Genomic DNA, 13,157 nt, shown 5'->3' with positions numbered 1-13,157 from the left:
ATGAGTGGATACCACATTTTGGCCTATATAGGCTTAATGGGATCCTATTAGGTCAAAATATAAAGGCTCCTAAGTTATGGTTTCCAATATGTTAAATCATCTAGCCGCCCTCTTGCTCTACCCCATTAGAGTCAAGAGTTGAGAAAACCTAAGGAATAAGGAAGATTTAACTGAGGAAAACCATAGTCGACCTACCATTGATTCATCACTCATTCCACAAAAGGCTTCTACTATTGTGATGGATACAGGTATGCACGTTTAAACCTCATTGATAACTGCAACATGATATTCTTTGGGGTGCAACATGGCTTATTGTTCTTCGTACATTGATGATATTGGTATGATTCTGCAAGACTAAGGATTGATTTGCTCCCCCTTATTTATTCTTACAAGTGGTATCAGAGCCTTATATCATGTTCGGTTATTAGGATTATCATTTTTCTTTTTTATAAATTTCTTTGTGGTTGCATCTCGATCGATGGATACAGTCGTTCGGCTATGTGTGCTTGTCGAACAGCCATGAAGCAAGGCTGTGTCGACAAAAAAAAGAAAGTGAAGACGCATTGATGATTCAATGCGGCTTCGATTTCAGTCGATAAAAAAAAAAGGATGCATTGATGATTCAATGCGGTTTTGGTCATTGATGATTCGATTTCAATTTTCGGTTTTAACCTTGTCATGATAATTCAATGCGATTTCGATTTCAGTCGACCAAAAAAAAAAACAAAGACGCATCGTGATGATTCAATGCTGTTACGATGCGTCTCTAGAAGCAAAAACAAAAAACAAAACACAAAAAAAAAGAGACACATCGGTGTTGCGTCTTTACTTGCGATGCCTCTTTGGAATTGGTGTTGCGTGTTTGGAACCCAAAAAACAACGACGCATCAGTGTTGCGATGCGCCTCTGGAACCCAATAATGAATTCGTGTCAGTGATTCGATGCGTCTACAGAACCGACTCAAAAATATATTTTTTTTTTTGAATCATGATTTGCATGCATATAAGCAATTTGCATGTGTCAGTTCTTCTCCCATTTTGCATGGAAGTAACCTTGAACCTTTGTTTTTAACTTTGTTATGCATGCGATGAATACAGTTTTGGACGAATACTTTTTTCTTTTCAAATTAAATTGAATGAAGCATCATGTTACCAAAGTAGCCTCTGCAGTGTAAAATTAATTTGATTTGAAATATAAAGATTTTGTGTGTTCATTGTCCATGTGAACATTGATCGGCCCAAAGGAATGTTGATGTTTGGTCGGACAGTGAACACACATGCGATGATTTGAAATATGAAGATTTTGTGTGTTCATTGTCCATGCGTACATTGATCGGCCCAAAGGAAGGTTGATGTTCGATCGGGCAGTGAACACACATGCGATGATGAATATTGATATTGTAAAGCTATTATCCATGTGAATAGTAGTTGGTCCAAAGGAAGGCTATTGTTTGACAGGATTTATTATCAATGTTTGATTGTTGCGTTGAGAGTACCACTTACAATTGATGTTTTTGTGCAAACACTAAATGTCAAGTTGTACTAGGTATCTTGCCTTTGTAATTTATATTATTATTGATTATATGTTGTTTTTTGTTCTCTGTTCAATTTCAGCAACTGCAAATAATGTTTCTGCTCAAATCAGTGCCATTCCCATACTGAATGGTACAAATTTCAAGATCTGGAAAGAGAATGTGGAAATTGTTATCGGCTGCATGGATTTAGACCTTGTGTTAAGGATGGAGCAACCCATCCTGATTGAGGACAATTCCAATGAGGCCAAAGTTGAGAAATGGGATCGCTCTAATCGCATGAGTCTAATGATTATGAAACGTTCCATACCGGAAGCGTTTCGGGGCTCTATTTCTGAGAGCAATAATGTTAAGGAATCCTTTGTGGCGATACAACAGTATTTCACTAAGAATGAGAAAGTGGAGACTAGCAATATTTTAGCTACTCTAATTTCTATGAGGTACAAGGGAAAAGGAAATATAAAGAATGGTACGTCTCTCACTTTAGTTTGTTCTGAGGCTAATTTAGCTTCTGTACCTATATACACTTGGTGGATAGATTCTGGCGCTACTACCCACATAAGTATGTCTATGCAGGGTTGCATCTGGAGCCGACCGCTAATTAATGCTGAAAGATTCATCTATGTAGGCGATGGCAATAAATTTCCTGTGGAAGCTGTATGACATTTTAGATTGATTTTAAAAACTGATTGTTATTTGAATTTAGTTGAGACATTTGTAGCTCCGTCATTTAAACGGAACTTAATTTCTATTTCCTGTTTAGACAAATATGGTTACTTTTGTGGTTTTGTAAATAATAAAGTTAGTATTTCTCTAAATTCAAATATTATTGGTACCGGTATTTTAATTGATCATCTTTATATGTTAGAAACAAATGCTTCCCACAATGCAATCCTGCATGTAAGTATTAAAGGTGAAAAGCGTAAATTAATCGAGAATTCTGCTTCCTTATGGCATAAGCGCTTAGGCCACATCTCTAAACAGAGAATTCAGAGGCTTGTGTGGGACGAAATTCTTGATTCCCTTGATTTAACGGACTTCCAAGTTTGTATTGAGTGTATTAAGGGAAATTTGACAAACACAAAGAAATTAGGTGCCAATAGATGTACGAAAGTCTAAGAACTGATACATACGGACATTTGTCGGTCATTCCCTACGCTTGCATGGAATGGCCAGCAGTACTTCATCACGTTCATAGATCACTATTCACGGTGTGGGTACCTATACTTAATAAGTGAGAAGTCTCAATCCCTGGACGTTTTCAAGTCTTATAAAACTGAAGTTGAACTTCAACTTGGTAAGAAAATTAAAGCCGTCAAATCTGACCATGGCAGGGAATACTATGGCAGATATGATGGATCAGGAGAGCAACGTCCAGGACCCTTTGCTAACTTCCTAAAGGAATGTGGTATCATCCCACAGTACACCATGCCGGGTACACCTAGCATGAATGGTGTTGCTGAAAGACGAAACATGACACTTAAGGACATGGTGAGGAGCATGATTAGTCATTCTTCTTTACTTGAATCACTTTGGGGAGAAGCATTAAAAACTGCAGTGTATATCCTTAACAGAGTATGCAGCAAAGCAGTAACTAAAACCCCGCATGAGTTGTGGACTGGGAAAAAGACCAGCATAAGGCACCTACACATTTGGGGATGTCCAGCTGAAGCGAGGCCTTATAGGCCCAACGAAAGGAAATTGGACTCTAGGACAGTTAGTTGTTACTTTGTTGGATACGCAGAACGTTCTCGAGGGTTCAAGTTCTATGATCCCACTACCCGCTCCTTCTTTGAGACGGGAAATGCGAGATTTCTTGAAGATGTTGAGTTTGGAGGGAAAGAATTAAGGAACGTCTCTTTTGACGAAATACTTGTCTTGCAAGAAGAGAAATTCATTTCTCTTCCTGATATTATTATCGCCAGTGATCATACAACAATTCCTAACACTGTTCATGAAACGATTCCGGTTTAAGACAACAATGAAGTTCCTTCCATAAAGCAAACTCAACAACCTCAAGAAGTTCCATTGAGGAGATCCAACAGACAAAGGAGAAGTGCGATTCCAGATGACTATATCGTGTTCCTCCTAGAACAAGAAGATTCGGTAGGCTTAGCGGAAGATGATCCAATCACCTTTCGCGAAGGCCTTCAAAGTTCTAATTCTTAACATTGAATCAATGCCATGCAAGAAGAGATGAAATCCATGAAAGACAATGACATTTGGGATCTTGTTGAGTTGCTTGAAGGGTCAAAACCCATTGGTTGCAAATGGATATTTAAAACTAAAAATGATTCAAAAGGCAATGTTGAAAGATATAAGGCTCGTCTAGTCGCCAAAGGTTTCACTCAAAGGGAAGGCATTGATTATAAAGAGACATTTTCTCCGGTTTCTTCGAAGGACTCCTTTAGGACAATAATGGCACTTGTAGCTCATTTTGATTTAGAGCTACATCAGATGGATGTAAAGACAGCGTTTCTCAACGAAGACATTGATGAAATGATTTATATGGTTCAGCTAGAAAACTTTGAATAAATATTCAAAGTCTATGGTCTGCAAATTAAAGAAATCCATCTATGGTCTCAAATAGGCTTCTCGTCGATGGTATCACAAATTTCATCAAGTGATTACCTCATATGGTTTTAAGGTAAATGTGGTTGATGAATGTGTATACCACAAGTTCAGTGTGAGTAGGTTTATCTTCCTGGTACTATATGTCGATGATATACTGCTAGCGAATAACGATATAGGCTTGCTGTACGAAACCAAGAAATTTCTCACTAAGAATTTTGAGATGAAAGATTTTGGGGACACATCTTTTGTGCTAGGCATACAAATACTACGAGATCGCTCTCGAGGCGTTCTTGGATTGTCACAAAAGGGCTATATCAAAAATGTACTAAGTAGATTCAGCATGAAAAGTTGTTCACCGGGTGATAGGCCTGTGACTAAAGGAGACAAGTTCAGTCTCAGTCAGTGACCCAAAATAGACATTGAAATAAAGGAGATGCAAAATGTTCCCTATGCCTTGGCTATAGGAAGTTTGATGTATGCTCAAGTTTGTACCCATCCCAATATAGCATTTATAGTGGGACTGTTGGGCAGATATTTGAGTAACCCAGTACTAGATCATTGGAAAGCAGTCAAACGGGTCATGCGGTATTTACAGAGAACAAAGGACTTCATGTTAATATACACGAAACTAGACAGTTTGGAGATCATTGGGTATTCTAATTCTGATTATGCGGGATGCCAAGACAACAAATGATCTACTTCGGGCTGTGTTTTCATGTTAGCTTGAGGAGCTATATCTTGGAAAAGTGCCAAACAGACGCTCATAGCCCCTTCAACTATGGAAGCAGAGTTCATAGCTTGCTTTGAGTCATCCAATCATGGGATATGGCTGCGTAACTTTGTCACGGGGCTGCGAGTGGTTAATGGCATTGAAAGGGCATTAAAGTTATTGTGTGACAATAAATCTGCAGTTCTGTATTCCAACAATAACAGAAGTTTTCTAAAGTTGAAACATATTGATATCAAGTTTCTATCTATTAAGGAAAAAGTTCAGAATTGTCATATTTACATAGAGCATATAGGGACAAACTCCATGATAGTGGATCCGTTGACCAAGGGATTGCCACCTAAGGTCTTTCATGAGCACACTACTCATATGGGTGTAGGCATGTTTTATGATACCTTGATTTAGTGGGTGTTTTCTTTTCTTTTGCTCTTGGATGTACTATGGATTAAGGCATGTTTGCATGTTCACATTTACACATAATAAAGTTTATGACTCTTTCCATCATCTACATTTCTGAATATGTTTGTGACTTTGATTGATCTCTCTAAAGAATAAAGTTGAACTAGTTGGAAATAAGCATGTTTTGAGATCACATTGCATGTAATTTCCATGCCATTCATCCATACTTGATCTATGTCATTGAATGCATTGATATGGTGAACATGAAAGGTTTAGTCATGCATATATGTGGTGAATGCCATCATGGTCTCATATTAGTACAGGAGATGGACCAGATTGAAATTAAGGAGAAATCTAAAGAAATTAGCATAAGAAGTGTACACATAAGGAATTCTTTCAATATATTTGTTTCAGTTCTCATATATAGCCCAAGTGGGAGATTGTTAGGTTTTAATCTCTGTTAAGTGGGCTTACATATTCAGTAAAACAATTGCATTGATGGGGTATCTTGTAAGTGGGCTAAATCAAGTGATTCATTTAGGCAAAGCTCGTAGGCTTCAACAAAAGGGTATAGGGCTTAATGAGTGGATACCACATTTTGGCCCATATAGGCTTAATGGGATCCTATTAGGTCAAAATATAAAGGCTCCTAGGTTATGGTTTCCAATATGTTAAATCATCTAGCTGCCCTCTTGCTCTACCCCATTAGATTCAAGAGCTGAGAAAACCTAAGGAAGAAGGAAGATTTAACTGAGGAAAACCACAGTCGACCTACCATTGATTCATCACTCATTCCGCAAAGGCTTCTACTATTGTGATGGATGCAGGCATGCACTTTTAAACCTCATTGATAACTGCAACATGATATTCTTTGGGGTGCAACATAGCTTATTGTTCTTCGTACATGAATGATATTGGTATGATTCTGCAAGACTAAGGATTGATTTGCTCCCCCTTATTTATTCTTACAATTTATTCGCACGCAATGGAGGTAGGATTCACCTACTCTAATACCATCTAAATTATATTTGATCAATAGAAAAGGTAATAATGCTTTCATTCAATCAGATTTTATAGGTACATGGCAGCTTGTCTATGCCAGTTGTAAAACAGAGTAATTGCCTAACTAAGCCCCATGTGGAGAGTTGTTTCTCATAATATGATGCAACAATCATGATGGATACCAATGGTGATAATGATAGCAACTCTTTTGGGAATGCAAAGGCTTTACAAAAAAGCGAAAAAACTCTACCAAGTCATATTCAAGCCATGAACTCGACCATTGGCATTTCTTTAGGGTTTCTCCCAAGAATAGTCAAGTCTAGAGCATGAGATCGTCTAGTGAGCTTTGAACTAAAATCATTGTCACCGCTACAACTTTCGATTGTGGTGGTCCTCCTTCCTCTGCCCCCTTTATCCTTTATCTATTTTTAAATTGACTTCTAGAAATGGACTTGGAACTTTTGAGGGCAAGTCAAAAGGGTATTTCTTATATAATTTAAACTTAAATCAAACACATGAAATCACGTGTAAACGATTTATGATGGATACTTTACGAGAAGGGAGTTATACATCAATTGTCATAAAATAGTAAAAGAGAGTTAAACATCAATTGTCAAAAACAAAATGTGAACAATACTAAAACAATAGGGGTATAGTTAGTCAATTTTCTAAACCTTAGGAGTAGTTTAAGAAATTTGCCTGATAGCATATTGTATATAATATTTCATAACTAATGGATCGAATCAATTCGGTCCCAAGAGAGATATCAGAATCCAACTATTAATGGATCAAATACAGATTATAATTGGATTTGATCCGACTTATTTGTAGCCTAATGAAGGTAAATTAATGGATTTGGAGAGGATATATTTTCTAGTGATGTGCCCAACATAGATCTATTCATGGATCTGGTAGCCCGATGGCCCAACCCAACTCAACATATTCTAAGTTGGGCTTGGACATTATTTTAGGCCCATAAGCTTGGGATCAAACCTAAAACACAAGGCCTCGAATCAGCTTGGGCTTACTAAAAAAAGCTCAGCTTGAACTTGAGCCCGACTTGATAATATATGTTTATATAATAAAAACACACTTTGTTTAATATATATATATATATATATATATATATACAATATTTTTTCTTTATTTCTATTTTCCTTTTCAAGTAATAATGATATCTTTTATTATTTTGATTTTGAGGACTTTAATATAAATAAAAAAACCTTTTTATTGAATGAAAAATAAAAATATTGTTTTCAAAATTATGGCTGGACTCGGGCTTAAGACCTAAGCCTGGTCAAGCCAGGCTCAGGGTTTAGGCCTCAAAGTATTATATTGATACATAAGCAAAGTCCGGTCCAAACTCGGCCCTACACATGAACATGTCAACACGAAAGTGAGGAAAAAAATAAGACCAAAGATAAAAATGAGAACATAATTACCTCTCTTAATTTTAGATCGAAGGTAGAGATCACAGAGTTACCTCTCACGTAGCTCATAGTCATTCTCCTCCTCCTCCTCCTCTACCTTTCTTTCTCTTTTGAGGGTTTTGGAAAAAACACACTCGAAAAGTCGAAACAGGTGTAAAAAGCAATATTTACTCTTATGCACGACACAAATCTAGGTCTAGACACAATTATGCATAAAATTCGATGAATTTTATAAGCCTTACCAATGCAAATCAGAACCACCGTATAAATTTACAACGATTCCACATTTGCAATCAAACCAAACGCAACCTTAATGCTAGATTATGAATCCAAATACAAATTTACAATGATTGGAGCTCAAATAAAGCAGTCTGGAATTCCTCTAGGCAAAAACTTTGCTCACATAGCATCCATACGGACATACATGTAGGGAGATGTTCCCAATGTGCCACTGGATTTCTACGCTTTCACAATGTGTGCAGGCAATCCCATAGCCAAAATAAATAGGACAAGGCAAGCTAACAGCTTCATGGGCCAAACCATATATGGGCCACAAAATTTGCGTGCCTAAGAATATATGCAAATGAGACTGATCAATGCTCTATACTACAACAAAACTCTATAATATAGATGTTAGGGAAAACAAACAGCAAAGTGATGAGTTTTAATATCCATTTCTCTTTCTCTCTCTCACACACACAACTGTGCATAAGCCTTGACATGAAGGTACATAATAATGCTTAACCTCCTTGCTACAAGCCTACAACTAATACCATTTTAATGGTCATTGCTTCGACAACCTCCACTAATTGGCACAAATATTCTAGTGTGACTAAGCTCGCATCTGGAGCTCATATGCCTTGGGAATGTTTTCAATACACGATTAGAATGTGTTGTAGGGTGAATGTTGTGACTAAACTCTTGGAATGACCCCTGGTAATTGCATTGAACTCACACCATGCAACTATTACTGATGAGAGATGCATAGGTTTTGAGCTAGGCATAGCCCATATAACTAGTGAGTGATGGGTGTCACGAGAAAGCAATCTTTGCCATATGATGGCCCGTTTGGGATGATTGAGTTGATGAAGATTCAACTAAGCTGATTCGACTGTTTTGAAGCACTTTGGATAAGGTATTCAAATATGCTAAAGCATACACCCTTCAAGTGACACAGTAACAACTTGTAGGTTGTATGTATGGGGCCCACCTTAGAAAGCCAACATCCATCACTATGCTTAAACCCTCCCAAACAGGTACTTAGAAAATAGGGATAACACATATTAGAGGGTCTTCCTCACTCCCAAACTCCCAATAGTTCATAGAAAACCATAGGTGCCAAGAAATTAAGGTTGCATTTGACATTTCTTATTTTAAGGAATTGTCTCCTTTTTTGCAGTTAAAAACTCAGAGTTTATAGAGTCATTTTAACTGTAAAAAAAAAAAAAAAAAAGAGATATGTCCTTAAAATAAGGAATGCCAAATGTAGCATAAGACCATAAAGTAGTAGACTAATCATCCTTCTAATGCCATAGAAAACCAAAGAACCAACTATTGCTTGGTAAGTGCATTATGGTTTTAACTGTTGGGATATTCTAAGCTTCTATATCTTACCCCCAACATGCTTTATTGGTCAGGGAGGAGGGGCTCATATTTATTGATAGTGAACCAAGCTTCTAGCTATATAGTAAGTAGATCTAACTATAGGTTATCCCAAAGGGATGTACTTCTAGATGGGTCTATCAACGCAATCCCAAATCCAAGTAGCACAAAGGGATGCTTAGGATTGCCGATGACCCTAAAATCCACACGATAAGGTTAAAGTTACATTGCTTAGTGGGTTTGGATTACGAGTGGTGGTAAAGCCGTAAAGCATTGATCGAGTTGAACTTGCGGTGTGGGGATGTATAGAGGGTTAATACTGGGGGATGGTGTAGTATATGTAACCAGAAGGCTAGGTGTATAGGTTGTAATTGCATGGTTGGTTGTGCCTTGTTGTTGTGATGTGGAAAGGGTGGGAATGGGTTGTTTATGTTGCAATTCTTTGTTTTCCGTTGTGAGTGCAATAAGCCATTGGTTCAGTGTGGGGAGCTCAAACATGACAATTGAAATCACTAAATTTAAAAATATGGCTAATCTAGATGTTTACGGATTTGAACCTAGAGTGCAATGAGCTTAATTGTCATTCGAACATGTAAAGGTGTAAAAGTCTCCATTTCTAACATACTTCAACTGGTTCCTCGGTTTAGGAAATATGGCCTTGATGTTCAGTTGGCTTGGCACCCAATCTTCCTCTCGTTTTTTTTTTTTTTTAATATTCGAGACCCATTATCAATGCTCCGATATGAATCACTAATTAAGTAGTGTTTTCAACATGCCGTTGGCTCCAACCAGTTGACCGTACAAACTGTTAGTTGCCTGGTTGAACCGTTTAAACTATTTACCTGGCCATGATTTTGGGGTCGATTCTACTAAATTTATGAATTGGTCAATAAACGTTTGGTCTGGGCAGTTGGGCCTTTAATCCGTTCAACCCGATGACTGGGTCATGGGTTGCATGCTAAATGTGTGTACAAACTTTCAAAGACTATAACTCTGTGCTCCGATGTATGATTTGGATTTTTTGTCATTCTTTTGGGTATGTTTTGAGGTTTATGCATCCAATAAGCCATAACTGCATTTCCCACTATTCTTTTGGGTTGGATCCCGTCAAATATATAAATCAATTTGAACGGATTAGACAAACCAGTAAGGCATATTGAATTGGACTAGTTCAAACTTAATGGTCCAAAGTATTTATTGGATTGGATTGGAACTGGTCCATCCATAATATATCTATATTGAATTGGGTCAAATTGAACCAATATCTGGTCCATTTCAAAATACATGTGTCAATCACCAGGTCTGGGTTGGAATCAATCTAAAACTATAACCAATTTGAACGGATTGTATGGTCCAACCATTGAATTAGACTAGTATTCATATCAGATTGGATTGGATCTAGATATATCCTGATTTGAATCCAACCAATCAAATGTTTAAAATAATTAATATTTATGTTATTAATTTATTGCAAAAAAATTAATAATTTAGTAATTTGGAATAGTGATATTAATGAATTTTTAGAAAACCAATAAATTACTACTAATTACTTGATAAAATAATTATTTTGTATACATTATCCATTAGTGTTATATTTTATTTATTTTACTTTATGAATGATTAAATGTTATAATTTATTGTTAATGTTACTTATATATTTAAAATACTTGAATATTAGTAAATATACAAGTTTAGGTTGTAGTCATAATTTAATTAATCTAAGCCCAAACTCAAGGTTTAAGGCTTTGGATTGGGCTTTGGTTGATCATCTACTTGACCCAACCCCCCTAAGTTGCACCCTTAAAAGCAATGTGCCAGTCGTAATTGGATAGAACCAAACTAAGTACAACTTATGCATGCATTATTTTTTTGGTTTATTTAACTATTTTTAGATAAAAAATATCAATATTCAACCCATATGAGCTATGGAGGATTGGTTACCCCCATTGTGTAGCATAATGAACCAAAAACATAAAAAGATCTTGTGTCAAGTTTTGATAGTGTATTGACAATTTTATAAATTGCCTAGCTCAAGTTGTATCATATCCCCAAACTTAATAATATTTGTTTGGGCTTGGGACGGGGATGAGCTAGCCTGTGTTGATTTAATTATAAAACTATGAATAAAATTTTAATTTATTATAAAAATAGATAAAAACTTATATCCATATATAAAATTTGTTATCTAAATATATATATATGTTTATAGCTTCCAAGTTGAGCTTAAAGATTAGTTTGGGCCCTACCCACTAGGGCTGTAAATGGACTAAAAAAAATCTAATAGCCCATTTGACTACAAATCTTATTATCTTGGATTTGGATGCTATAACTTACATGATTAATAATCAAATTAGATGCAAATCTAACCCCATCCAATCCAACTACAAATTGAGTAAAATAAAAAACATTATTTTATGTATATATGTAGTATAATTATATATACATATATATATATATATATATGTATATATATATATATATGTATATATATATATATATATTATGTATAACTATATAAATTTTATAATTGATAAATTTACTATTTTATTTTTTATATACATTTATAAATACATATATGCTTTAAAAATTATACAAATTGAGTAAAATAAAAAACATTATTTTATGTATATATGTAGTATAATTATATATACATACATATATATATATATATATATATATATATATATATATATATGTATAACTATATAAAGTTTATAATTGATAAATTTACTATTTTATTTTTTATATACATTTATAAATACATATATGCTTTAAAAATTATTATTTTTAAAACTTTTTTAATTTGTTGTCATTTTAAACACAATGATATGGTTGCAAATTAAATGTGAAGATGATCCAAAACCTGACATAATAATCAAATGCGAATGCAAATCTATATTTAATAATCGAATGCGAATACAATTGGATATGATCTAAATCCATACCTTTGTAGTCCTATTGTCTACATTGTGTGGGGTTGGTGTAGATTTGAGTTAGACCTAGCTTAGAATAAAATAATTGCTTAAGCTTGGAAATTTGTATGTTTAACCAGGTTTAGGCTAAGTTATAAACATTCATCCCTAAGTAGAGTCTTAAGACATTTATAATTGGGTCATTATTAGTTATAATATTTTAATTAAAATTTATAGATTTTATATGGAATGCAAGTGTTTTTTTTTTAATAATTTTTTTTACTTTTCACCATTATTTAATTATCATATTAATATAAATTAATTTTAAATAATTTTTAAACATACTTTAATTTTTAATTTATAAACTACTAAGGATGATAGTGTTCCCTATCCCATTGGGTACTCAGTTTAGGGTTAAGAATGGATATAGTCTCAATGGGGATGAGGATTGATAATGATACCCAACCGAGATGGGACTGAAGATGGGAGAGTGAATTCCTTACCCCAAACATTAAACATCAAACATCAAATAATATGAAGGCTTCGTTTGGTTTGTGGGATGGGGATGAGAAAAAGGGAATATTCAAAAAATATTCTCTTTTCTCTTATTTGTTTTGAGGGAAAATAGAGGGGTGGGCTGAGAAAAATGTGGGATGCCAAATCCCAAAATCATGGAATCAGGGTCGCATCAAAATAGTGTGACCTCGATGGAAAAAACTCGAGAAACCACTGTTACCACTTTCCATTAATGATGAATAGAGGAGGGATGGGCCGAGAAAAACGAACCAGTGACGACGAATAGAGGAAGGAAAGAAATAGTGTGAATCTGTCTTCCTCCCTTTCTCCATTTCTCAGTGATCTCTTGTCTCCCTCACCATTCTCAACGATCTCTCATCTTCCTCATCTTCTTCTTGTGCATGTAGGAGACAGAGGAGGGGGACTATCGTGGTCCATAACCATAAGAATAGTAGGAGACAGTA

The sequence above is a fragment of the Nelumbo lutea genome, chromosome 6 (genome assembly GCF_056320005.1).
Source record: "Nelumbo lutea isolate HS-2025 chromosome 6, American lotus-T2T, whole genome shotgun sequence".
NCBI lineage: Eukaryota > Viridiplantae > Streptophyta > Magnoliopsida > Proteales > Nelumbonaceae > Nelumbo > Nelumbo lutea.
The sequence above is the reverse complement of the archived record's forward strand: the minus strand, read 5'-3'. Positions refer to the sequence as shown.